This window comes from Aedes aegypti, chromosome 2 (genome assembly GCF_002204515.2).
Source record: "Aedes aegypti strain LVP_AGWG chromosome 2, AaegL5.0 Primary Assembly, whole genome shotgun sequence".
Taxonomy (NCBI): Eukaryota; Metazoa; Arthropoda; class Insecta; order Diptera; family Culicidae; genus Aedes; species Aedes aegypti.
The window spans coordinates 428113097-428133937 of record NC_035108.1 but is presented as its reverse complement, the minus strand read 5'-3'; the positions used below and the strand labels follow the sequence as shown (position 1 = coordinate 428133937).

At 39.5% G+C, this 20841-nt stretch overlaps 1 long non-coding RNA gene across 1 annotated transcript in view; it reads left to right on the top strand.

Annotated features, from left to right (window-relative positions):
• LOC110677058 overlaps positions 1–20512 on the top strand; it is a 145502-nt gene extending 124990 nt beyond the window's left edge. Inside the window, exons 3-4 of the long non-coding RNA XR_002500930.1 lie at positions 10439–10526; positions 19863–20512. This is a non-coding gene — a long non-coding RNA (uncharacterized LOC110677058). The remainder of the gene's footprint in view (positions 1–10438; positions 10527–19862) is intronic.
• The last annotated feature ends 329 nt before the right edge of the window (positions 20513–20841 follow it).

Below are 20841 nucleotides of genomic sequence, written 5' to 3'. Positions count from 1 at the left end.
CCCCAAAACAAGACCTCATCAAGCTCACTCGGCGGCAGGGGCATTTCATCCTGGCTGGTGACCCGAACGCAAGGCACGAGGCATGGGGAAACATCCGGTGGAAAATAAATGGCCTCATCCTACAACAGGACCTGGAGGAAGGCCAGTCCTGAGCCCGGATTCGCCCACCCGTCTGAGCCGGCCTGGAGCCCACTCAACCATCGATGTTTTCCTGACCAATATGGACGGCAACATCTCCCAGCCGATCGTTCATCAAAACCTTAGCTCAGACCACTATCCGGTGGTGGTCGAAGTTGGTTCCCTGGTCAACCGACATCGAGCCACCCGGCGCAAGTACCACCGTGTCGACTGGAGTCGATTCCAGCGGTGTGTCGACGCCAATGTCAAATACGAGACGATCATTGGCAGCTGCAGAGCATCGAAGGGGCTAACTCCGTGGCCCGAGAGCAGCACGTACCAAAAACTGGTAAGAAGAGCTCCCTTTCTATTAATCGAGTTACCAAAGATCTTATTCATTTGCGCAACACTAAACGTAGACAGTGCACACGCACTGGTCTGCCTACGATAAAAAGCGAAGTGAATCGCAAATCAAAAATTATACTGCTTCGCGTTAGAAAATGGGTTAACCAACGTGCGAAGTTTGATTTGGAAGTGGACGATTCCTTGCTGATTGCAGCAGAAAAATTGAACGCCATTGCACAACACACTGGAGGATTTCTCAAAGTTACTCCAGGAGACTTCCAGAAGACTCCGAAGTATTTCTGAGTAATTACTGAAGGAGCTCTGTAGAATTCCTGGAGAAACTCCGATAAAATTCCTTTAGTAACAATGCTGGAAACTAGAAGGAATTACCGGTGGAGCTCTATAGGAATTCCCGGAGGAACTCCATAGAAAATCTATGTGGAACTCTAAAGAAATTCTTGAAGGACCTGCACAAAATTCCTGGAGAAACTCCGGAGCAATTCCTGAAGGAACTATGGAGGACGTCTCTGAGGAACTCTGCAGAAATTCCTGGAGCATACTCAAAATAATTCCAATTCCTTTTAGAAGTACACCGAAGAAATTGATGGAGCCATGGAGGGCATCCCGGAGGAACCCTGATGCAAATCCGAGAGGATCTCCAAAGAAATTCCTAGAGGAGCTCGGAGAAATTTCTGGAGGAAATCCTAGGAATTGTTGAAGGAGCTCTGGAAGATTTCCTGAAGAATCCATAAAGGAAATCCAAAATAATTCCCGGTGGATCCCCGAAGGGATTCCCGTTGAAAGAACTGTAGAATTTTCGGAAGAATTCAGAAGAAATACCTGGTGGGCTCAGAAGGAACTCCCGGCAAAAATTCTAAAATAATTCGTGAAGGAACTCCGAAGGAATTCCTGGAGAGATTCTGAAGAAGTTCATTGAGGAGGTTTTGGAGGAACTCTAAAGGAAATCCTTGGAGGAGTTTTTGGAAAAAAAAATACCAGAGAAATTGCTGAAGGAATGGAAATTTTATGAAGAAATCCCCGAAAGAATTTTTGGAGCAAATCTCCGGAGGAATTGTTGGATCGAATCTCGAAGAAATTGCTGTAAGAAATCCCTGCAAAAAAAAAATCTGGAGGCAATAAGGGAATCCTTGAGGAAAACCCCGGAGAAATATCTGGAGAATTCCTTCATGGATATCTTTAGAGAAATGGCTGAAGGATATCCCCGGATGAATTTATGGAGCAAATTCCCGGTGCATTCCTGGAGGAAATCTCGGTTAGTTTTAGTAAGAAGTCCTCGCAGATATTCCGGGTGGAAATCTCATGAAAAATTCCAGAGGGATACCCCCGGAAGAATTTTTAAGGGAATTCCTGGAGTAAATCTCCGGAGGAATTCCTGAAGGAAATATCTTAGAAATTGCTGTGAGAAATCCCTGCATAGTTTTCTAGAAGAAATCCACGGAGTTATTTCTGGTGGAGAAATTCCTGGATCTTAAGAGACATTCCTAGGAGAATTAGCCGAAGGAATTCCTGGAGCAAATCCCTGGAGGAATTCCTCGTGGAAATCTTAAGTGGAATTCCTGGAGAAATTGCCCGAAAGAATTTCTGGACGAAATCGCTAGAGAAATTCGTGGAAGGAATCTCCGGAGGATGTCTTGGAAAAAATCTCCATAGGAATTTCTGAAGAAAATACACGGGGAAATGTCTGGAGCAAATTTCCGGAAGAATTCCTAGGCGAAATCCCCAAAGAAATTCTTGCAGCAAATCCCTAGAAGCATTCTCGGAGGAAATTCCATATTCTTAAATCCTCGAAGCAATTTATGGAGAAAATGCTTGAAATCTCCGGAGGAATTCCTGTACGAAATCCCCAGAGGAATTCCTGGAACAAATCCCCGAAGGAAATCCACGGAGGAATTCCTGACGGAAATCCTGAAAGGATTTTTTGGAGAAAATTTGTAAAAATTTCCTGGAGGATTGTTTTCCTGCCTTCATACCATCACAAATTACATGTGTATCTGGGAAATCAAAGTCAATAACAACAAAACTCAGGGTATCATGTTTTCATATAATAAATCGGAAAAGCTTAAACCTCCACAAAATTGTGAATTCATGATAGCTGATAATCCAATCGATTGGTCTTACATTTGATAAGAAATCAATTTTCAGAACACAAATCGATAAAACATAATCAAAATGTCAAATACTTTTAAATGAGCTATAATTAAAACAAATAACCAGTAACGCAAAATATTTAAAATGTAAAATCGAACCATGAAATACATGTAAACAAATACAAGAATTAAAACAAGTACAGATGTACGGTTTTGCGAATCAATCAAAAAGTAAAAAGAACAGATATTGTTAAGAAAAGAGGAAACTAAATAGGGTAGGTGCACCAGTTATGGACATAGTGGTTCCCTATTTCACCTACTTGATTGTTTTCACATTTTGAATGTTTTTTTTGTGTTGGGGTGGTCAGATTTGAGATATATCTTTATGCTAAAACATTCAAAAAGATTTAAAATGTGAAAGTTATCGAAATTTCCCGTATGGCCAAACAGGGAACCATTATGGCCATTACTGGTACACTTTCCCTACTTTTGAATGAATGCATTCCATTCATTCAGTTTCTAGCCGTTGTGTGGCACGCGTGAATAAATCGCGTAGTTCGAAAACCGATATCAAAAGCGATTCCCTTACTGAAACAGACCAACCAGTAGTCCTTTCCAGGACTGTTAAATAGAAACATTATCACAGTCCGAGTTATGGACACCCCAGGCATTCCTTCAGGCGAAGGAATCGGCCGATCATCCCTGGCATTCCGAAGAGGAATTGGTCACCGAAGCAGGGATCCTTCAACCGAAAGGCCGTCATCATCTACTGTCCGTGAACGGTTATTTTGGTCCTTCATAACGACAACCGGAGATTACAAACAACTAAATTAACCCATTAACGCCCAGTGATCTATTTTTAGATCAGATGCCTCGAACGCCCAGTGATCTATTTTGAGATCAGTTACATTTCTGAATACAGTTAATTTTTTAGACAAAATGGATGGTTGGTATCTTTGGCAAAGTTGTGAAAGACATTATGGGCAGTCTAATTACAGGTTTTTTAATTCATAGGGGGACACGGGGCAGTATGGACACCCTAAGGAATTTACCTATTTTGACTGTAAAAACATGAATATTATACTGTTTTTTATGTGCAGTCTGCTTTTTAAAGTTCTTGAGCATTTGTTAAACATGGTTACAAAATCAGATTCCGGGAATCCAGTGTGGATTCTGGGAATCCAGTGTGGATTCTGGGAATCCAGTGTGGATTCTGGGAATCCAGTGTGGATTCTGGGAATCACAGTGTGGATTCTGGAATCCAGTGTGGATTCTGGGAATCCAGTGTGGATTCTGGGAATCCAGTGTGATTCTGGGAATCCAGTGTGGGATTCTGGAATCCAGTTGGGATCTGGAATCCAGTGTGGATTCTGGGATCCAGTGTGGATTCTGGGAATCCAGTGTGGATTCTGGAATCCGTGTGGATTCTGGAATCCAGTGTGGATTCTGGGAATCCAGTGTGGATTCTAGGAATCCAGTGTGGATTCTGGGAATCCAGTGTGGATTCTGGGAATCCAGTGTGGATTCTGGAATCCAGTGTGGTATTCTGGAATCCAGTGTGGATTCTGGGAATCCAGTGTGGATTCTGGGAATCCAGTGTGGATTCTGGGAATCCAGTGTGGATTCTGGGAATCCAGTGGTGGATTCTGGGAATCCAGTGTGGATTCTGGGAATCCAGTGTGGGATTCTGGGAATCCAGTGTGGATTCTGGGAATCCAGTGTGGATTCTGGGAATCCAGTGTGGATTCTGGGAATCCAGTGTGGATTCTGGAATCCAGTGGTGGATTCTGGGAATCCAGTGTGGATTCTGGGAATCCAGTGTGGATTCTGGGAATCCAGTGTGGATTCTGGGAATCCAGTGTGGATTCTGGGAATCCAGTGTGGATTCTGGGAATCCAGTGTGGATTCTGGGAATCCAGTGTGGATTCTGGGAATCCAGTGTGGATTTCTGGGAATCCAGTGTGGATTCTGGGAATCCAGTGTGGATTCTGGGAATCCAGTGTGGATTCTGGGAATCCAGTGTGGATTCTGGGAATCCAGTGTGGATTCTGGGAATCCAGTGTGGATTCTGGAATCCAGTGTGGATTCTGGGAATCAGTGTGGATTCTGGGAATCCAGTGTGGATTCTGGGAATCCAGTGTGGATTCTGGGAATCCAGTGTGGATTCTGGGAATCCAGTGTGGATTCTGGGAATCCAGTGTGGATTCTGGGAATCCAGTGTGGATTCTGGGAATCCAGTGTGGATTCTGGGAATCCAGTGTGGATTCTGGGAATCCAGTGTGGATTCTGGGAATCCAGTGTGGATTGACAGTGTGGATTCTGGAATCCAGTTGGATTCTGGGAATCCAGTGTGGATTCTGGAATCCAGTGTGGATTCTGGGAATCCAGTGTGGATTCTGGGAATCCAGTGTGGATTCTGGGAATCCAGTTGTGGATTCTGGGAATCCAGTGTGGATCTGGGAATCCAGTGTGGATTCTGGGAATCCAGTGTGGATTCTGGGAATCCAGTGTGGATTCTGGGAATCCAGTGTGGATTCTGGGAATCCAGTGTGGATTCTGGGAATCCCAGTGTGGATTCTGGGAATCCAGTGTGGATTCTGGGAATCCAGTGTGGATTCTGGGAATCCAGTGTGGATTCTGGGAATCCAGTGTGGATTCTGGGAATCCAGTGGATTGGGATCCAGTGGATTCTGGGAATCCAGTGTGGAGTGGATTCTGGGAATCCAGTGTGGATTCTGGGAATCCAGTGTGGATTCTGGGAATCCAGTGTGGATTCTGGGAATCCAGTGTGGATTCTGGGAATCCAGTGTGGATTCTGGGAATCCAGTGTGGATTCTGGGAATCCAGTGTGGATTCTGGGAATCCAGTGTGGATTCTGGGAATCCAGTGTGGATTCTGGGAATCCAGTGTGGATTCTGGGAATCCAGTGTGGATTCTGGGAATCCAGTGTGGATTCTGGGAATCCAGTGTGGATTCTGGGAATCCAGTGTGGATTCTGGGAATCCAGTGTGGATTCTGGGAATCCAGTGTGGATTCTGGGAATCCAGTGTGGATTCTGGGAATCCAGTGTGGATTCTGGGAATCCAGTGTGGATTCTGGGAATCCAGTGTGGATTCTGGGAATCCAGTGTGGATTCTGGGAATCCAGTGTGGATTCTGGGAATCCAGTGTGGATTCTGGGAATCCAGTGTGGATTCTGGGAATCCAGTGTGGATTCTGGGAATCCAGTGTGGATTCTGGGAATCCAGTGTGGATTCTGGGAATCCAGTGTGGATTCTGGGAATCCAGTGTGGATTCTGGGAATCCAGTGTGGATTCTGGGAATCCAGTGTGGATTCTGGGAATCCAGTGTGGATTCTGGGAATCCAGTGTGGATTCTGGGAATCCAGTGTGGATTCTGGGAATCCAGTGTGGATTCTGGGAATCCAGTGTGGATTCTGGGAATCCAGTGTGGATTCTGGGAATCCAGTGTGGATTCTGGGAATCCAGTGTGGATTCTGGGAATCCAGTGTGGATTCTGGGAATCCAGTGTGGATTCTGGGAATCCAGTGTGGATTCTGGGAATCCAGTGTGGATTCTGGGAATCCAGTGTGGATTCTGGGAATCCAGTGTGGATTCTGGGAATCCAGTGTGGATTCTGGGAATCCAGTGTGGATTCTGGGAATCCAGTGTGGATTCTGGGAATCCAGTGTGGATTCTGGGAATCCAGTGTGGATTCTGGGAATCCAGTGTGGATTCTGGGAATCCAGTGTGGATTCTGGGAATCCAGTGTGGATTCTGGGAATCCAGTGTGGATTCTGGGAATCCAGTGTGGATTCTGGGAATCCAGTGTGGATTCTGGGAATCCAGTGTGGATTCTGGGAATCCAGTGTGGATTCTGGGAATCCAGTGTGGATTCTGGGAATCCAGTGTGGATTCTGGGAATCCAGTGTGGATTCTGGGAATCCAGTGTGGATTCTGGGAATCCAGTGTGGATTCTGGGAATCCAGTGTGGATTCTGGGAATCCAGTGTGGATTCTGGGAATCCAGTGTGGATTCTGGGAATCCAGTGTGGATTCTGGGAATCCAGTGTGGATTCTGGGAATCCAGTGTGGATTCTGGGAATCCAGTGTGGATTCTGGGAATCCAGTGTGGATTCTGGGAATCCAGTGTGGATTCTGGGAATCCAGTGTGGATTCTGGGAATCCAGTGTGGATTCTGGGAATCCAGTGTGGATTCTGGGAATCCAGTGTGGATTCTGGGAATCCAGTGTGGATTCTGGGAATCCAGTGTGGATTCTGGAATCCAGTGGATTTAGAATCCAGAGTGGATTTTGCGAAACCCAGTGTGGATTTTAGGAATTTAGTGTTGATTCTTGGAATCCAGTGTGGATCCTGGAATTACAATGTGGAACCTGGTGTTCCAGTCTGATTCCAAGGGTTCTAGTGTAGATTGTGTTGCTGCATTGTGGATCCCTGGTTTCTAATGTAGATATTAGAATTCCACTAGGTTTGTTGTATTTTTGTGTATATCTTGGGACTGTTGTTCCGAATCTTGGTATTCCTTTGTGGATATTGAAATTCCTGGAATTCCAGTTTAGATCCTGGGATTGTAACATGGGTCGTGTAAATCTAATGTGAAACCTGAGATTTCAGTAGGGACCGTGGGGTTTCAGTATCTTGATACTCCAGTATGGATCTTGCGATTTTAATGTGAACCGCAGGATTGGAACATGGGTCCTTGGTTTCTAATGTGAATGCTGGGATTTCAGTGTGGATTTTAGGATTTCAGTGTAGATATTTGAACACCAGTGAAGATTTTGCAATTCCAGTGTAGATCTTTGAAATTCACTGCGGATCCTGGGATATTCCAGTATGGATTTCAGATGTGGATCCTAGTGTTTCATTGATGGATACCAGTGAAGAGTTTGAGTTTCCATTGTGGATTCTTGAATTCCTGTGTGGATCCTTGAGTTCCAGCATAGATCATGGATTTCTAGTGCGGATTTTTGGATTCTAGTGTAGATGCTTGTATTCTAGTGAGGATTCTGGCATTCCAGTGGAAATTGTTAAATGGTAACCCAAGGATATACTGAGGGAATCCTGTTGGAATTATGTTGAAAGTCTGTGCAAATTTTGTAAAAAAAAAAATGCGAAAATAGTGAGCAAAAAGTTTTGAAATACATTGGGAATCTAACAAGAATGCTGAGATTCTTGTGATGGCCCTGTTGAAATCTTATCTTATAGTTATATGGCAAACAGTTAGTATTCCTGAGAGAATCACTTAGAAATACTTTGGGAATTTGGATTGGTCTTATTGGTGAGAGTCAATTGTAAGAATTATGTGGGTATTGTGTAGAAATACTGCGGGAATTGTCAACATTATGAGAATTCAGTGTGTTTTTTTATGAGCATCCTGGAAAAATTCCAATGGGGATTTTGTGATATTCTTCGAGAATCCTGAGGGAATCCTGTTGGAATTCTGTGAGAATTGAAGGCTTTCTGAAGAAACAATATGTAATTGTTGGAAATCCTGCTAAATCCTTAGTGGTTTTTATTACGACAAAAAATATCATATTCGTGGAAATTTGTATAAGTGTGTACCCCGTAACCATTTGATACTAACGAGCCTGGCGTAAAATAAAGAAGGAGAATGCGACTACTGCGGCTATGTGTGTATGAATGTATGCATGTTTGTATGTGCAAAGAAGTATGTGTTGTGCATATACGTGTACGCGTGTCACATTCAGCATCATTCTGTGGTGTAGTTTTCAAATAAGCCTCGTTTTGTTATTTATACTTATGGTATCATGTTCTTACCGTTTACATTATGTTTGTCATAATATCTTATCCCTTTTTAATGCACCATAACACCTTCAAACATTTGCAAAAATAATCAAGTATTTTAATTTTTCTCAATATTTTGCGTACATATGACCCACTGTGTACTCTGACAAAATGTGACCGTAGATTTTCATTTAAATGACGGTTTAAGTATTCTCTTATCATAATGCGATACTCCAGAAAGAATCAGGTGATTACTACAAATGTGAAATAATTCGGGCGTTAATGGGTTAACTAACTTTGAATCGAAGTTAGATGGTATATTTCTTCTGATAATCGTTCAATATGTCTGATTAGCTTTGAATTTCTAAACTTATTCCACCAAAAGAGTGTAATTTGGAAGCCATAGAAAGCACAGATGAGCACAGATTTGATGATTTTTTTTCTGATAATTTCGGTCTGGGCAGAACCGTTGCAACGTCATCACTTACGGTGGTGTTGTAGGACGCACGCAAAACGATTTTCGACCTCCCAACGGAACAATTCGATCAATCCCAAAGGGGATAACTAATGTCACCCTCTGGGTTGCGTCCCATCCGTTCGCGTGAAACGGTTCCGAATTTTGCTGATTGCCATAAAACGGTTCCCACGTGTCTTTTAAAGATAAGAGGCAACAATCCATTTTGTGTCGACTGCTTCTCTAAAGATTTCTATCGGAAGAAAATGGCTTCAATCGAATGTGCGAAAGAGACTTGTAGAATATTCCCAGATATAATTTTATTAAATTGTGATTTTTTACTAAACGGTGCTCGATTCAGAATTGTAAGCATTTCAATTCGAACAGCTTATCGCATGCGTTGCAGTTAAATGCATCCTGCCCTGTCATGCATTCTGACAAGTCTTCCGGTGCACGTTGCTGATGAAATTGTGACACAATAATTGTGACAGGTCGTGGCACTGTTGTATAGCTACAAGACAGCTCTGCTTGACGTGAAAGACGCATTGTAAAGGAATGTCTTCCACCTTCGTTACAGTCATCCGTAACAATTTTCCTACTGGGAACGACGTCGTATTTTTTATTGCAGGTCCCTCTTATTGTTGCTTGATAAGTGGAATTTTCAATAAGTGAATTTATTAGTATTATTTCAAATATTACATTCATTTCATATCTCTTGGTGTTCTGTGGTAGAAAACACTATGATCCTAATTCAGTAAAACTAAATTAAACATTTATTAACATTTTGTTAACAACATATTAAAATTCATTTGCCGTAGCAGTTCAGAATTTTTATAGGTGAGTTGATTTCACTTGCTTATAAGAGAAAAAACAACGCTTTCAATTTACATAACGTATCGTAACGTACAACGCATTTATCGTGGCAATAGAAGATTACGATTTTTGTCTAAAATTATTAATAATTTTATTCGACATTTGTTCCAATGTTTCAACATTGGATATTCTATGTAACTCATTAGTACTTTACCATGGAGAAAGCTTCAGAATAATTTTCAAAATTTTATTTCGAATCCTCTGCAGAGCTTTCTTCCTAGCATTACAACAGCTAGTTCATATTGGTACAGCATACAACATTGCTGGCCTGAAAGTTTGTTTGAAGTTCGAAAGCTTGACAAAGTTTTGATTTTCTATTAATAAGTGGATAAAGCCATTTTAAATATTTGCTTCATTTGGTTTAAATGACTGGTAAGCACTCTTTTGTGCTTTTGATGCTTCCAAGTGGGGATTCATCACAAACCTAAATCATTTACCATCACATATTTAACAACCGATAATCTGCTAATTAAAAACACGCTGCTCTTGCATGAATGAACATCGTTGTTCTTAAGGTGAATGACCATATTTTCGGTAAAGGTTCCAAAGCAAATAAAGTGCAAGAACCTACATATATGTATATGAAATAGCTTCCAATTTTCGTTAAACTTTTTCTCCTACACTAAATAAAAGCCACCAGAACTCCCATCCAATCCAATTCCCATCATTTCAACACGTCGCCATTGATCAGTCAACCATGTGCCGTTTGGACAAATTCAATAATGCATTTTTTTTTCTTTTCTCTGTCTTATCTCCCGAATCTCGTTTCTCTTTCCAGATCAGCACTTTTACACCTATCCAATTTTCTGGCGGAACATAAAAATTAAGTTCGCCTTGGTGGCGTCGGTGCAGCAGCTGTGCAGAAGGTAGCATATTTTCCCACATCCATTACCAGTACCTAGTGGGGAAAAGGGTGGTTCGTATAATAAAAAAAAGTTTGAAAATTCCATCTTCCATCTCTTGCTTTGAATTTTGACGATGAAAATAGCAACCTGATAAGTTTTTGGTGAGAACTTAAGGAGGCAAATCCTTTGCGTCTCTGATCTATCTTTCACAACCAAATTTTCGTGATCTTTTGGCTTTAATTTCCACAATTTTCAGCCGATTTCAATGGTTCTTTGTAATAACAAAAAATGTTCAAGTTTCATGAAATGCACTGGAAACGTCCGACGGTCATTTGAGGCATTTTATCAATCATTTTGCGTGGATGAAATAAAACTTCGGCTTTTTCAATTGAATCATAAATCATTAGTATAGACAGATACTCTAAATTCTTTTGGAATTATTATTACCAGTTTCGGATTCTTCAGGCATTAATTGGGAATATATTTAGTAATTGTTTGCAACATAGCGCTCTTTGCTTGCTTTTCTGGGATTTCTGGGGCCGATTCCGGGACCCTAGAAAAATACCTCAATCTGATGATTGCAGTCAATGCCATGCGACACTTAAATCTTAATTGATTTTTCGCCGGAAGTATAATATGATGTAAATTGAGTAACTTACATCCTATTAAACATACTTCAGGATAAAATACTTTGAAGATTCATGTGTACCATGATCTGGTTTGTAATCATCGGATTGACGTCCTTGATTGAAGCCAAAAGATCACACAAATTTGGTTGTGAAAATAAGATTAGAGGGGGGACGGGCCTGATGTAGTGATTAAAAGCTTTAACTTAAAACAAATATCTCTCGAGCTGAGAGCTTAGATCAAATCTGATCTCCGTGATAGTTACTTATGGTTATGGCTATAGTGATGACTTTCTTCGAAAAGGAAATAAAATCATTGTTCTCGAGATGAACTGGTTGTAGGAGAGAAAATCAAACCTCAGAACGACATTCCCCAGAATGACGTTCCCCAGAAATCCATTCCCCAAAATGGGACATTCCTCAGAAAACCTTTTCCCAGAATAGTTTTATACGTTTTTTTAAGAGTCGATAAAATAAATTTGATTATTTAGTTTTTTTTTGTCGTTAGAAAAATGTAGCTACTGAATTGATTCGAATTCTCAGAAGCTTTGAATTCAGGACACAGATGTCAATTGACCCAAAATATCATTTTGTCAAAATCATTATCATGGATCTCAAGCGAATAAAATCAGAACCGAAAAAAAACTTTTAAAAAGCGAGTATTTGCTTCCCTTTTCTAAGGAAAACCATATAAGGGGCCGTTCATAAACCACTTGGTCATCTTAAAAATTTCAAAACGTTTCAACGGACAAAAGATCACGGAAGGAGGAAGGAAGTGGTTTTAAAATTCCAAAATAAATGACTACGTGATTCATGGCCAGACCCAACCAAAATCTTGAGGGGAAAATGCTGTTTAGCAATTTTACTTAACATGATTGTGCTGCTGTCGTTTCACTCAATATCATTTTCCCGAATGCCAGCTCTCCGAATAACCCGTTTCTCCAAAAGACATTTCCCAGAAAAGTGATACAGTTCAAACAGATGCAAGAATAGTCTCTATGGACTGGGTTCTGAACTAGAAAGAATAATAAGAAATCAAAAGAAAAAGATAATATAGATTATAAGGTCATCTTCGACTAAAAATATTTTGCCAAAAATGGCGATGATGGTAAAACTTGGAAGAACTGCCAATCAAGTAAAGAAGGGTGCATATCAGATGACCGGTTCGTTCACTACCTTGAAATACAAAAAGTTATGACAATTACACAGCGTAACAAAAATGCCATTTTTGCGTGTCTCAAGGATCAAATTATGTGTCTCTAGTAGATTTGGTGTCGCTGAATAAGATGCCGTTCTTAGAAAGGTTCCAGCACGTCACCATTTTTAGCTACAGATCGCCAAAGTTGTATAAAACACTGGTTTGATTGATGTTTACATACAATTTAAGGTATGATTTATCAAACTTTTTTGTGATCTAATCCACCAAGCATGTGAAATAGGACCTTAATTTCCAATTTAGATATAATTTAGACGAAATTACGAGTTAAAATTTACATTTGATTGATTCTTTCAACGTGTTTGCAGTCTCCATATAAAATTATTCGTTCCTCTTATATGGCAAAATACAATACTTTTCGAAACCACAAAAAAAAATTGATCATCGAAAGTATTATGAACTTTGTTGATAAGTATTGTTATACAAATGAAGTTCGAATTCTGAGGCAAATAAATCAAATAATTTGCAATACAAGCTGGGAAACTTGCATGCAAGTTGGCTGAAATACTCAAATTTGGCAATTTCAACAGTCAATATCTCAAAAATCAGACGTGCTAGGGTAACAGTCATATTTTGGACCCCCTATAGAAGTGATTTTAGTTTTTTGCTCCAATTAATGAATTGCACAGCGTAACCAAGTGAGAGAACATGTCAAAATGTAGAGCAAAACTTACTCTACAAGATAAAAATGCCCATACGGTCATGTGGGATCCAAAAACCGTCGAAAATAATTGAATTGTGAAGCACTGTTTTTTATTATTTTGGACACATCAATTAGTTTTGGACCCTCAAAGTATATATTTTGGACCCCCGGCATTTTTTATCGTTTGGCGACAAAGCCCATGACACTGGTTGTATATTATGCTTGCCCATAGTCTAATCAATTGAGTGACAATGGAAAACCGAAGAAATTCTACGCTTTTTGTCCAGAAATTTGAAAAAAGTTTTTGTTTACATTTCAAAAATTTCTGACAGCTTCAATTTCTGTGTGTAACGTGTTGTAACGGTTGAATGGATGAACCGATTAAATTAAATCAATTTCAGATAAAACAAACACATTTCCTTTGTACAAATGGTTGATGCAAGTGCGGAATAGTCCTATCTTTCCAAATGGCAGGCGAATTGAGTTGGTCTTTCGATTTAAACTGGGAAATTTGCAGGAAAATGGCCCAGGGGGTCCAAAATATAAAGGGGTCCAAATTATATTGGTTACCCTATAATGTTTCTAAAAACGACGATGATTTCAGCAATCCTTAATAAAGTAAATAGCAGTATTTTGATGCATGAGACAAAAACGTTTTCCGCAGTGTTATCAGAGATAAACACTTTTCGGCGAACTAAGCTATTCGGGGAAAAGGGCTGTTCGAGGCACTGGCATTCTGGGAACTGGCGTTTGGAGAAACAACATTCAGGGAACCAACGTTCGGGGAAAAGTAGCACAATCGTTTAAGTTAAGCTATTTTTATATATGTCATACTATGTTTTTTGACCAAACTTGACCCAAGCTATTGAAAATTTTTATTTTTTTCATAGTTATTCTCAATTCCTTTACAATTGGCTGTTCTTTCTAATTGTATTTTCAAAGAGTGATTTGTATTAGTGTAATTTTTATATATGTAGGTACAAAATAAATTGATTGGATTTTTTTTTTTGCTTCCATAGCATATTTCCCCTTCTTTTGAACAAATGCTGTTCTTCCTAGGTTCATTGTCTTCGTAATTATATGTAATAATGAAACAAAATTACACTAAAAAATTTTACTTGTCTTCGGTAAATTCCTTAAAATTAATAGCTACAAAGTCGTAGTCTGTGTCTAGGTGGTCCATATTAGTCATACTACAATAAACTATTGTCCAACTTTGAACAGAATCCATCAACTCTAAGGCGAGACTAAACGAGCTTGAAGTTTGTTAGGAGAAAATCTTCAAAATATATAAAAATCGTCTTAACGGTTCTAATTACATTTCCGACCATAGCTGGCGCTGTTTTTGATTAATTTCTCTTGATAAAAACAAAAATGGTTTCTTAGGTAAAACTATAATTTGATTTTCCTTGAATTTTCCAGTTAAATGTGTTCACTATTTACTATTAACCGTTTACCTAGATTTTAACAGCTCAAAAATCTCTTGTTATTTTTTTCTGGGGAATGGATTTCTGGGGAATGTTATTCGGGGGACCATAATTCTGGGAAATGTCGTAAAATCGAGACTAACTAGGGTCAAAAACCTCGTTAACCCTCTTAGCCCCGGTTTATTTTCAATCGGCTGGTGTTCCGAAACAAATAAGTTTAATCAAATTCGGTTTTACAATAATCGTTGGGATAAGTAAGACTTCCTGCGAGTGGGGTTTTCAAATTCAAGTTTGGACATGTTTTTCAACCGGAAATAAGTGTTCCCTAGTCATATCTTTTCATCTTCAGCAATTAAACCAATATTGAACGAAAGGTTTCAGTCGTTTTTGGACTTCAAGTAACGGGCAATGCAAGAATATATCATTAAAATAAATCAATTAAAATTTGATCCAAAGCATGATATGAAAAAATCTCAGAAACCCTATCCAAAACATCAACTCAAAATAGTGTCAATTTTGTCATATGGCAAAATGTGGCCTGGGTTGTTGGGTCAATTCCCGTGAACCAAGAAACGAACATGGATGTAGTTCAAAACAAAGCATGCGACTGTTCAATCTTCGTGAAATTTCCAGCGTTTGTGTGAGAATATGCTACTTACATGAATTGATACTTCGGATAGATGAACAGACAATGAGAGAATTTTGGAGTTATTCAGACATGCGACTGCTTAAACTTCATGAAATAATCTCAGCGTAGCTGTTGGAACATGTTTGTTGGCTGTATTGACTTTCCGTCCATATGGCCAAGCAAAAACCGTGTATTAGGACACAAACATTGAGAGTAGGTAAAATTAGGCATGTGGCTGCTCCATATTCATGAAATAACCTCATCGTTGCTTTAACTCATATAGAACTGAGTAAAAAAAAACATGAAGCTCTCATCGCTGAGCGAATACTGAACGGATTTCAATTATTTGTTACTAATATCATCGTACATATATCAAGTTTCAAAAAGTGGCCAAAGGATCTCGGGAGAAGTGTCGTAAGCAATCAGCGCTTCCCTTAAACATGCACACCACGAGAGATCAAACGAATGAAAAGAAAAATGTCAATTAAATGCCACTGATCACGATAGCTTCGAAAGGAAACATTACGGGTTTGTTTGTTTCCATTCTGCTTTCACTGTATGTATGTCACATTCGACACAACAGACAAGATCAAACTATCCATGTTGTTTATGATCCGATGTCTGAGTTCTATGCAAAACTTATGATTTATGCAAATGTCATCGTGTAAGACGACATTCAATTGATACTTTTTTGCGTTTGACGACGTTCATTCTAAAGCTCGTGCTGACGATGGCAACAAAACGAACGTCGTGCAAATTGTCGAATGATTACAGCACTGCTCGGGAGTATTCCTATGGCTAAACGGAATAACTCCGTTCCTAGGTCACTGGATCAGACTATGTGTAAAGGGCCATTGAAGGGCTGGTACCATTGAACATTTTTCACGTTTCAACGATTTTCCCGCAAAAACAAATATTTTGCCTTGCGTCTAGAGCAAGAAGTTTTATAAAATGTCGAAAAACCTATTTTTGACAGAACTTTACATGCTGAAATGCTGCTAAATGAGCGGTGAATGGCGTCCTTACGGTATATCCAAAGACATATTAAAGACCTCCATGTTCCATGCAGTTGCCCGAAATTTTATGGCTCATAAGGTAATCTAGATCTAATGACCTGCACCCGTTTTTGTCCCCCTAGAGATAGACAAATTCCAAGTCACAGATTATAACTCCACCGGAACATTCCCGAGTGTACTGATAAAACATATTTGAATCTGTTAAGTATTCGCTAAGCGGCGAGAGTTATCATATTTTTCTTTCACTCAGGCAGTGTCCGCCCATTTGGCCGAGTATCGTTTGGGCAAATGCTGTTTGGCCGAACGTCATTTGGCCGATGCCATTTGGCGAATGGGTCATTTGGCCGAATTACGAAAAAAAAATATATTGCTTCAACACTGATGTGATATATATTATGATGATAATTCATAAGTGTTGCCCAATAACTGATTGGTTAATTAATTTATTGGTTTTTATGATGTGGTTGGACGTCATGTTTTTTTTACAGACTCCGATGTTTGTCCATATATAAGTGCTCCAAGAGAATTTTAAATCGATCGTACATAAAAAAATATTTTTTAGCACAAAGGTTAACTAATGTGAGATGCCATTCTTCTCCAAGATTTAGATTACAACGTGTGAACTGAATTGTGCACCGTTGCTTGCGTATAACTATCAGTAAAGTGAACGGCTCATTGTTTCTCCGATGTGAAAAAAGAAGCCAAAACTTGTGGTTGCTAGAATTATGAATTAATATACTTAGTACAATTAGAAGGATTGAAGCAAACTTATGGTTCAGAAAGACAAATCAGTCGCAAACTGTTAGTTGTTGTCAAAATCCGACTACAAACGCGAAGACCTATGCAAGCAGCTATTACCACTAGCAGAGAAGTAAATAATTGCCATCATTAAGGATGTTCTTCTTGCAGCGTTCTGCCATACGGCATTCGGCCAAATACAGCTTATGAAATACAGCTTATGAATTTGCATGTATCAAGACTTCAGCCATCTGGTTCATTGGAAGTGAGCCTATAACCCAGCCTTGACTACATAGTAAAATTGAAAATATTGAGAGTTGATGTCTTGCATTCATTGATGGAAAGTGGTGATCATTTCTTCTGAACTGGAACAGAAACAACACCAAATGCTCCCGAGCATCAGAGCGCTGGTTTACTCGCATCTGTCGTGCTCTCGAGTAACCGAAGCCAAAAGTGATTCGCGAACGTGTTCGAAGCTGTTCATAGTCATATTGTGCTTTTGGGGAAAAAGCTACTTCCCCTTCGAGATTTATGATTTCCAAGAGTTTTTGACTACAAACTAGTACCGTGCACCCCCGTTAATTTGAACGATACCTCATTCAAACCATCGGGGTTCATTTTTAATTTGAACATCTAGTCACCCTGGATACGTGTTTCTGGTTACCTCTTTCACAGTTTTGTTTTGATTCTGCGTTTCGTTCCACATCGTTCCATCTCACTTCAATCCGTTCCATGAGCTAAATGACGTTTGAAACATTTTTAATCTGAACGATGTGCTAATTAGCGGGATACAAATTAAAAAGTGTTCTGATTAAATGTGATCAAACCAACCGGGGTACCCGTTAGTTTACTGTCGATTTGATGGTTATACAATTAATTTGCCTGTCAAAACCATACTAAATCACACCTTGCTCGGTTACTCGCGAGTAAACGTTCCCGAGCTTGTTGCTACTTCTTTTGACATGTTCTCCCGAGCAGACGGGTGCGGACTTACGCACACCAGTTCCCGAGTCTGTGATGTTTGTTATGCGTTGGTATACACTCGTGAACTGCTTTGTGATGCGAACTTTTCCAGCACTGCTTGCAATGGGTTTCTGAGATGATTTAAAAACGTTCAAGTAGTCGCATATGTTGCATCGGGTCAAATTTGCATTTGTTCCTTGGTCTCGGCTCTAATCTGGAAAGGAGACATGTTCATAAACTGTATTTGGCTTTCTTCCCATACAATAAAACGAATCAAATGTATTATTGCATTGGTCTGTTGCTTAAAGTCTAAGAAAGACTGAAAGCTATAATTTGATATTGGTTTCGTTGCAGAAGACGTAAAATATGTGACTAGAGAACTCTTGTTTATGGTTGAAAAACAAGTTTAAACCTGAACTTCCAGTTTGAAAACCCCTTTTGCAGACAGTCTAACTTATCCCATCGATCGTAGTGAAAATCGTATTTGATTAAACTTATTTGTTCTAGAGCATCAATCAAAAGCGGTAATTGCGATTTACGGAGCATCAGTCAATTGCGGAAATTGAAAATACAAGGACTGTCCTGGGGCTAAGAGGCTAAAGATAAAAATGGTCAGGAATGCAGCAAAGGTTAAAAGTTTACACGCAGCGAACTTGACTATTGAATTTCATACACTTCGCTTTATGAAAGGTGGAACGATTATTGCAATACGAACGCTTTATGTATCGTTTTAGCGTCACTCCATATCAAGGCGTCGATAAGCGCATGGTGTACGCTCGGGCCTATCGATCGCAAGGTTCTTGGTTCGATTCCAGGTTGCCGCGAAAACGTTTTTTGTTTTCAAATTCTGGTTTCATAAGGCAAATTTATGAATTTCAATCCGATTTCTTGTGGCGAATTTTCATAAGGGGTTCCTATGTTTATCGATAGTCCATTTGCCTGAGTGTACAGTCACTGACAAAAAAGGCCCAATCGCTCGTAATGTCTCAAATTGGTGAACATCGTGTGTCAAATGTCTCGTTTCTTCCATTTAAATATTTGTATTTCATAGTTAACATCTAATCTTCGAAATGCAGAGCAAACAAAATTTTAAATTTTGGAATAAACATTTGATGTGCAAAAATGTGATCGGACAAAGTTTTTTTTATGAGGTGCCCGCTCGGCATTGTGTGTATATTTGTTCATCTTAGTCATTAAAAACCTTTGGAAAACTCTTCAGATATATGGGTAGCATATTGATAATGTTTAAGTTATTCTTTTGAACAATGCAGATTTAGCCAGTTTTATTTAATGATATAGCCTGTATGGCCGATTGAAATATCTTAAAATCGTAACACAGCTTAACTTTCCCAACAATACCCTATACCTATCACAAACTGTTTCAATATGTCTCCCAAAAGTCTTGAACAACTAAATAATATGTTTTTGATGAAAAAATTGATGCGAAAAAGGGATAAAATATTCCTGAATTAATTAAGTGGGCTTCAATTTTGACACAAATCATTTGGGCGCAATTATTTCCTCTTTGTAAAAATCAAAATTTTATTCAAAAAAAAAAAAAAAAACCTTGTGTGACCTGTGTCACAAAGATTGTACGTTGAATATGCAGTACAAATATTTTAACAAAAGGTTTTTCCGTTTGGACATCACATTTCCGCCAATTTGCGTGATTGCGAGCAAATGGTACTTTAGCCTAGAGGTGACTGTATATGAAAAAAACAACTTCTTATCCAGGTTGGTGATGAAATTCATCTCAAAAACTTATTACACCGGCTTGTATGGAGAAAGTTGCTCAAGAAACGAATAGATTTTGTACAAATTTATGAATAATGAATAAGAAGTTTTCTACCAACATATTTTTTTGTGGTTTGAAGAACTAGTTTAGAATGTGACATGGTAAAATAACATTTACTTCAAAATATCATTGTGTTTAGAGCCATTTTCGGTAGTAATTTCCATAAAAACCGATGTGTTTGAAATGTTTACGGGAGTATATTTTTATAATGAAGATTGTATAAAAGATATGGTAGATAGAATTTTCAAACATTTTTGCAGTTTGAACCACCCTACTGTGAAATCACCGAAAGTATATTCTTCAAGTGCATCTGCGAGTGTTGGAAAACCGAAGAAAGGAAAAAGAAGAAATTCCAAGGAAAAGGTGTGGAAATCCAATTGAATTAGAGTGTGCAATCCGAAGGTTGGGGCTGATGCTGCGGTGTGCTCCGTGTGGCCAGAGTAAAATATGGTTGCACCGATAGTCCCCGATTATGGGGTGTGAAGTGTAAGTGGAGCTCAATTCGAGGGCCAGAATTTGTGATGTGAATAAAGAGAAAACGTGCTCTAGTGAAAATATTTGATTTATCCGACAGGCGGGGAAATTTGCACAAATATTCGATCCATTGTGTCCGGTGGTGGCGATAGTCCTGAATCTGGATCGTCCTTCTAGTTTTGTGACGGGGTGGAGCTTAAGAAGATTTGTGTGTGTTTTTTATATCCTATGAGGTGGAGCCCTTCGGGCGAAAAAAGGGCCGTTGAGCATACATTAAGGGAATCCGGAAGATAAATTCGATTCTGCAGCTGGTGCCTGCCGAATAGAGTGCTCGATACCAAAACGGAAAACATCTGGAAGAATGCTGCAGGTAACGGCGGATCGGATGTCCGGACGGCGGAGCAGCTCCATAGGATGCCGCTCGATTGTCGGCCGGCGGACTTCGATGTACATCAACCAGACTCAGCACGACCGGGATCCGTTCAAGGTGAGTTTTTGTAGTGGACGATAAGTTATGAAGGGATTTATGCGGGAAGAGTTGAATTTATGGAATGTGTTATTTTTCGACAAAGAAGGATAAGCATAGATTTATGTAAATCGAACAATGAATTAGTTTGTTCAGTAAGTGTGGGGGTGTACAGAATTTTACATCTTCGATTATCAGTGAATATGCGAAAGCGTTGGGTTGAATTTTTTTGTGAAAAATCTTCATCATGAGAGGGTGACTTTCGGCAGACTCATTTCCTTCATTATGCGAAGTTTTCTTAAACCTAATGGGCTCTAAATTTGTATACATATTTTTTGTTTGAA